Genomic DNA, 8,362 nt, shown 5'->3' with positions numbered 1-8,362 from the left:
CAGGTGGCACTCACTACTTTGGTATTTCCAGTATTCACAGCCATTTCCTCCTATGAAATAATTTTTTTTTTTTTTTTTTTTTTTTTTTTTAAGGGAATCTGGTGGCACTCAGTAAAATTATTATTATTTTTTTTTTTTATATTATAAAAAACTCTAACAGTAAGTGGGGAATTTAAGGCTTTTTTTAAATATATACAGAATTGTTTGAGAATGGAGTGAAATCTTAACCCATGCAAAAAATTTTGCGTTTTTTTTTTTTCCTTGCTACTGCACCACGAGAACCTTTATGCACAAGAATATAGTTCACCTGTCCTTAGTGACTGAATTTTGTTTTGTGATGTGACACTTGATTCTGGGGGAAAAAAATTCCCGATTTTATATTAACCTTGTCTTTTTAAGCACCTTGTTGTGATAACCCAACACTGAACCCGTTGCCAAACTAGCTGTCAACACTGTAGTAGTATCAGAACTGCTCTTTTCCTACATACCTTTATGAAAGTTTTTCTAATGAACATGTTTTTTGTACTGTTATGGCATGAAAGAAACTTTATTGTGAGTCCTTACATGTAAAGGATTTCTACACTGTTGTTGACCCGATTCTTTGCAACAATCTAAAGTTATTCAAACTTGTGTGCTGTAATTTTTTTCATTGTTTCATTTCTCATTACATTGTAGACATGACTTATTGTCCCTGCTATATTTCCTTAGCAAAAAAAAAGCAAAGATATTAAATCATTGCATTTTATTTGACTCAGATATTTGAACGCTGCAGTGAAAAAGATACATTTACAAATTATTTTAAAGGATACGCTGACTGAAATACTATATGAAGTGAGAATGTGCATAATCTTTTCACATTATACTAGGTGGTAAAAAAAAAAAAAATCAAGTACTCTATTTTTTTTGCAGAAGATGTGTAGGCATGGGACATAAGTGCTGTGTACTACACAATAGTTTTATTGAAATTCTCTTAACATATTATGCCATTTTGGAAAGAAACATGACCCGAAGGAAACTATTAAAATACAACAAGAACAAAAAAGTGTTTAGCATTACAGTAAATGATGGACTGGCATCTTGGTTTGCTCAACATTTAGACAGAGACTTCAGTCAACATAAGGTAGAAGGACATTTTCTTTCAAGCTGACATCCCTCCTACATTTCTCTGTAAGAGCAAGAAATAGCCACTGTGAATTAAATCTAACACCTTCAGAAAGAATGCAGTATTTTAAAAATATCTTTACATGGGGTAATTGATTTTACATATCTGCAAAATCAGTTTTTGTCATAATACATTCTTTTCTAAAGGTCCCCCATTTCTAAATTACATCACTTTGTTTTATAGCCCATATTATTCAAGCACATGAAGAGCACCAATAATGGTAGATGAATTCTGTGCCCTGTTTTCTAAATATGTTCACTACGCTTTGTAGTTTTACTATGATAATTATGCATGACCCTGAATGAAACTGCAGGGCAGCACTATGGTTAACACACCAGTCACCTTTACGCTCAACTCGGTTTCCTCAAAATCAGTCCCACCAAAAAAAGCATGTGGTGTTTTAGCAGACATTTTTGTGGTTTTAACTAATTATAGTTGTATTCTTGTAGCAAACTGCCATCATAGCTTCCCTGTAAAATGTAGCCTACAGTTTCCTGGAAAGTGAGACCAAAAAAGTTTCTGATCATATATTTTCATAGATGTCATATTATTTTTCACTGTAGAACAGGTTGTTTCTGGTTGCAGCTGTGGCTGTAATAAGGTTTCATAGGGCAAAGGAAATCACACAGAACTTTTCCCTGCTGTCTCTTGAAAGTATTAAATGATTCTGTGACAGTTATTTGCATCATAATGTACACCTTTATAAACTGGTTAGAATGAATAGCTTTTGGTCTACCTGAGACTAAAAATCCAAGTGTTTGGGGTGGGTTGGATTAGAATATGTGTACATCTGCCTCTTGTAGGTCTGTGAAAATATCCCTCAAGCCAGATCTGGTTACTATACCAGCTTGAATTTTCCTCTATATTTTGTTTGAAATTGCACTGCTACTTGAATGAGAAATGTGCATGTAAATAAAGGTTGACAAAACTGATGTACAGTAGCTGCCATTTGTTTTGCATTGCACTGTAATGCCACGTGATAATTCTGACTCATATTTCTTCATTTTTAAGTCTGGAAAATGTCAGCAAATATGCATAAAAATTATATACAGGATATAATACATATTTTTTATAATGAAGAACTCAAAGTGTCTAGTAAATTTTAAAATCCATACAATAAAAGGTATATGAACAAAACCAACATAGACATGCCACATAACAGATGCTTAAGAACAGATTAAAAACCATACCTGAATGCAATAGAATATGTAAAACTGGTAAAGAAGGAAACTTATCTCGACAACTCCACTTCAGAAGAGCCTGTTCCCAGGGTGCTGATGTTCACCTTACCTTCCTTCTTCAAGTCATACCCCTATAAAATGTTCTTACATAAAAGAAATGGTTTTCTCCAAGTTGTATATCACTTTGCAGAAAAGTGCTAAATGTATGATAAATGTAAATGATCATTTAAACAAATTATACAAAAAACTTCAGTTAAAAGACAAACACCCACATGTAAAAAACTGACCTACAGTGGTGCTTGAAAATCTATTTTTGCATAAAAGTGACCTAAAACGTGATTAGATTTTCACACAACTCCTAAAACTAGATAGAGAACCCAATTAAACAAAGAAACAAAAAACATTATACTTGTTCATTCATTTATTTATTAAGGAAAACGGTCTAATATTACATATCTGTGTGTGGCAAAAGTATGTGAACCTTTTCTTTCACTAACTGGTGTGACCCACCTGTGTAGCAATAACTGCAACTAAACATTTCCAGTAATTGTTGATCAGTCCTGCATGTTGCCTTGGAGGAATTTTACACCATTCCTTCTTACAGAACAACTTCAGCTTATATTAGTGGGCTTCCTCGCAATGAACTGCCTGCTTCAGGTGCTTCCACAGCATTTCTAGGATTAAGGTCAGGATGACCATTCCAAAACAGTAACTTTCTTCTGCTTTAACCATTCTTCAGTAGAATGACTTGTGTGTTTAGGGTCTTTGTCTTGTTGGATGACCCACTTTCTCTTGAGCTTCAGTTCACAGATGGATACCCTGACATTTTCCGGTAGAATTTGTTGGTGCAATTCAGAATTCATAGTTCCATCAATGATGACAAACTGTCCTGGTCCAGAGGCAACAAAGCAGGCTCAAACCATGATACTGCCACCACCATGTCACAGATGGGATAAGGTTCTTATGCTAGAATGCAGTGTTTGCCTTTCACCAAGCATAATGCTTCTCATTCAAGCCAAAAAGTTCTATTTTGGTCTCATTTGTCCCCAGAACATTCTTCCAGTAGCCTTCTGGTTTATCCACGTGGCCTTTAGCAAATTGTAGATTGGGAGCAATGTCCTTTCTGCAGAGCAGTGGCTTTATCCTTGCAACCTTGCCATTCCCACCATTGTTGTTCAGCGTTCTCCTGATAGTGGACTCAAGAACACTGAAATTAGGCACTGCAAGAAAGGCCTTTAGTTCCTTAGATGTTATCCCGGGTTTCTTTGTGACCTCACAGAACATTATACGCCTTGCTCTTGGTGTGATCTTTGTGGGTCAACCACTCCTGGGGGGGTAACAATGGTGTCGAATTACCTCCATTTGTTCACAGTCTGCCTGACAGTGGACTGGTAAAGTCCAGATTCTTTAGAAATGGTTTTGCAACCTTTTCCAGCCTGGTGAGCACCAACAACTCTTTTCCTGAGGTCCTGGAAAATTTCACACTTAACAAACCTGTGTTGTAAAGATCAGACTCCGATAGCAAAGCCCCAGATTTATGTTCTTTAAACAAGGCAAGGCCTCCCCCACTCACATCTGACTGTCACCCCATTGAATGAAACACCTGATTCTAATTGCCCCTTCAAATGAACTAATCCTAGAGGTTCACATACATTTGCCACACACAAATATATAACATTGGATCATTTTACTCAATAAATAAATGAACAAATATAATCATTTTGTCTCATTTGTTTAATTGGGTTCTCTAGTTTTAGGACTTACATGAAAATCTGATCATGTTTTAGATCATATTTATGCAAAAACAGAAAATTCTAAAAGGTTCACAAAATTTCAAGTACCACTGTACACTACACTAAACTGAATACTCTATATAAATCCAAAAACACAGTAAAATCACCCATCAGGCAGCAGTAATAGTTTAAAGGCCTACTTCAGCTTTACATGATCTGTGAATCACAGTATAATTTAAAAGTCTTGGGTTAAGGTAAGAGTATACTGTGAAAAGAGTTAAAGAAAATACTGTAAATAGAATTAATTAAATGCTTATTTCAACCCCTTGACCAACATAAAACACATAACACATTAAAAAAAACCATAACATATATTAACACCAGATATAGAGGTTGTGGTATTCTGTACACATAAAATGATGTCTTTTCATCACCCAGCATGGAGATGGTGCCACAGATCCTTTGGGATCACTGCTAAAAGAGGCCCGTCCACCTCTGTCTGGCCTCAAAGTAACTCCGATAGGTGAAATTCTTCTCCATTCTAAACATAAGGTTGGCCTGGATTTTGCAGTATGCAGTATTGATGGCCAAGTGTGTCATTCTGGACAAGCCTGCTCTCTCACCACAGTGGACAGAGTGGACAGCTGGTCAGTTTGTGCCTGTACATCACTGCTCTGACTGGCACCTCTTCTTAGAGGCCTCACCAGTTCAAATTCTACTGATGGTATCCTAGACCTTTAGGCTGGATCCTGGCCCATTTGCCCTCCATGAGTTCTAAAAGTACATCAGTGCTTGTCCTCACAATCAGAGTTAGGGTTAGAGGGTCCAAGGCCCTGTGCTTGAGGAGGGTCTCTGCCTCCATCCTGGCCATTGTTATCTTCCTCTGCTTAACAGTAAAGCTGTTATAATGAGGCTGGGTCTCAACATTTTGACTGATGTTGGACCAGGATACAAGCAGGGCCAGCCAAGGACATAGGAAGTACAAGTGGAAATGTTCGATGTAGCTGCAAGATGTTTAAACACCTGGGAGAGGAGTGGAGCAAAGTGTCCAGTATGAGAGGAATGTCTGGGTTGACACCCCTCCAAGTGCATGACCTCTCTCCTCACACACTTATACCTACCCCCTCAGATGAAACCAAAAATACACAACACATAATGCAAATGTATAATGATATGTATCATATATGCTGAAGATGACATGAAACACATCATCCATTATAACCTTAAATGGTCTGACATCAAGGCTGTTCATCTGCATAGGACACTTACTGTAGTCCACAGATTCCTGATCTCTGAAAAACACACACATTTTCTGAACCGCTCGTCCCATACGGGGTCGCGGGGAACCAGAGCCTACCCGGTAACACAGGGCGTAAGGCCAGAAGGGGAGGGGACACACACCCAGGACAGGACGCCAGTCCGCCGCAAGGCACCCCAAGTGGGACTCGAACCCCAGACCCACCCGAGAGCAGGACCCGGTCCAACCCACTGCGCCACTGCACCCCCTCCGACATGAAACACATCATCCATTATAACCTTAAATGGTCTGACATCAAGGCTGTTCATCTGCATAGGACACTTACTGTAGTCCACAGATTCCTGATCTCTGAAAAACATTTAATGTCAATTATAACCCTGTGCATAAACCCATACTGTTCAAGTTAAGGGTGTATGAGGAGCTCTCAAAGGACAATCAAAGTAGAGCAGAAGCTGGGTTCCATTCCCAAAACCCTAGCACATTTACATTTATTCATTTAGCACATGCTTTTCTCCAAAGGAATGTACAACTCACCAAATCAAAGTACATTTCATCAACAGACAGAGGGCTATAGATATAGACATGCAATTCTGGAAGCAGTCAACTTGTCTGATGTCACTTCTCAAACCAGCATACATTACATGGGTAGCTGCATATGGAATTGATAGAGTCCAAAAATGTGAAAACGCATAACATTAACAATAACATTAAATGAATAGCAGCAAATAGAACTGAAATGAAATGCAAAGGTATTTATGGCAAATTATATCATGTAAATTTATGGAGTATATAGGAACTAATTATAATAGAACTACCAGGGTAGTACTGAAGCTTTGGAGAATATTTTTAAAGCTCTGGGGGAACATAAAAACACAACTACATCATAGCAATTGTACAGCGGCTTTGAGAAGCGGCCCCAGATCTCACCTAGTGAACAAATCATTTTGTTGCGAACAGTGAATTCCAGCAGGATACATTATTTTTAATGGAACGGGTTGATTGCTTCTGCTTTAATTGTGCGCAGTTTTAATGCAACTCTCTGCTGATCGATCCCACCAACTGCTGCAATGCAGAGTACCGGCAGGAAACCGGGAGGAAGGAGCCTCTTTCAGCATCTCTCTCACCTGGGGGGTTACCAAGCTGCTGGACTCCTCACGCAAGGCAGATCACAACTCTGGATTTATTATACAGCTTTAAGCTAACGGAAAATGAGAACAGGCATTTACAGCCATGAATACACAGATGATTATTCCTCTGTTAGCACTCACACTCGTGTGAAATTCTCTTTACAATTTGCTGCAGTACATTGAGAATTTGTTGCTAAATTAGTTCTCCAGATCATATTTAAATGTAGTCATTATTTTATACTGTAGCATCTGCTACTGTTGTGTTACCCCCAAAGAGCCTGACTAGGAATTTAAATATGAAGAGTTGGACTGATTATTTGCATCTTTTCTCAAACTTTAATACACATTGAAAAACAAAATACCCTTACAGAAACAAATATTAACAATAAATCACACAAACAAAAATGTGATACTGTAGTTAATAAACAGACAGTACTTTTAGAAACACTGATAAAATAACTTTTCGTAAAACATAATTAGCTGTTATCACTATTGTCACTATTGCTGCCCACCCATCCTGGGCATTCTAGATTAAATAGGACTTCTAAGTCAGTTTACAGGTGATAATGGCATTGTTGCTATATGGTAACTTGATTTCCCAGGTCAGCAAGGTACGTCTCGTCCATCATGGCATTTGCTCATCATCTTCAGTCAGCATAGAGTGCCTCTGTAACAGCCAGCCGGCCTTCTCAGGTCTTACTGTAGGGAAACATTCATTGTATGTATGGCTTTGGATCGTGAAGGTTAGGTTTAGGTTTATTGGTTAAGGTTAGAGTTACAGGTTAGGGCTGGAGGTTAGCGGTTGTCCCCAACCGTAAAGTGCATTGTATGCACTAGTGATGGGGAGAGTACTGGGGCTGAGAGTAACCAACTGGCCTGGAGTATTAGGCCTACTGGTGGAATGAGGCTACTTGGCACCATTAGGACAAGTTTTCTGTTTACCACAGTTACCGTGTCGGATTCCTAATGTGTTATGTGCTGCACAAAGTGGGACCATCAGGAGGCAGTAGTCTGAAACGTCATTAGGGATTTTATTTCAAAGTTTCTTGCATAGTGTTGTGTATTGATTGCGTATAGTTTTAATGTCTTTTATGTAATTTTAATTGGGCCTTTTAATGGTTTGGAGAATTTTTATCTGGATTGCTTTTGTAATGAAATTTGATGTATTATTTTTCACTGACTAATCTTAATGGAACGTTCAGCTGGTTTGTAAACAATTTTATGCAGGGCTCTTGGAAGCGAGGCTTTATTACTTCGCATGTATTGTTTTATTTTTATACTGTTTGTGGTTTCTCTTGTCATATATTGCAGTTTTAATGGAATGCCCAAATAGTGTGTAGCTACACAAAGAGTGTGTACAACCTTAAACAAATACTGAAAGCTCAAAGTGTAGACTTTTGTACATGTCTGGTTTAAAATTTATATTCTAATGCAGATATGATTTAATATTTTTCTTGGTAATAAGGGCAAAAATGGCAATTTCTTCATGTATTCCTTCTCTGCTGCTGCTTCAACTCCAAATGTAATTGAACAGGCAAGTGTCTTAATTTTCCTCAACAACCACAAGTACAATAGTTCTGTTTTTAAAAACCATCTAAAAGTGGTTTGTTTTAAGCAATCTGGTTTCCTACTTATTGTAAGAAAGTAATGAAGAGTACCCCTCATGTAGACGCCGTTACACTATGAAGGAACATGCTGGGAAAATGGCGCCATTTCAGTTCAGCTTTACGCGGAGTTCGGCACTGTGTTCCCACATGAAAATTCTTATCTTAACTGATTTTAAAGCTTTGTTCGTGTTTATTTTGGTTTCATCAGGAGCCCAAAGGAAAGTTTAAAGTGTTTTTTAAAAACCATAGGCAAATGCAGACTCTAAAAAAAACGAGGGAAACTTAACTCCCCAC

The sequence above is a fragment of the Scleropages formosus genome, chromosome 15 (assembly GCF_900964775.1).
Source record: "Scleropages formosus chromosome 15, fSclFor1.1, whole genome shotgun sequence".
Taxonomy (NCBI): domain Eukaryota; kingdom Metazoa; phylum Chordata; class Actinopteri; order Osteoglossiformes; family Osteoglossidae; genus Scleropages; species Scleropages formosus.
This window is presented reverse-complemented; position numbering follows the sequence as displayed.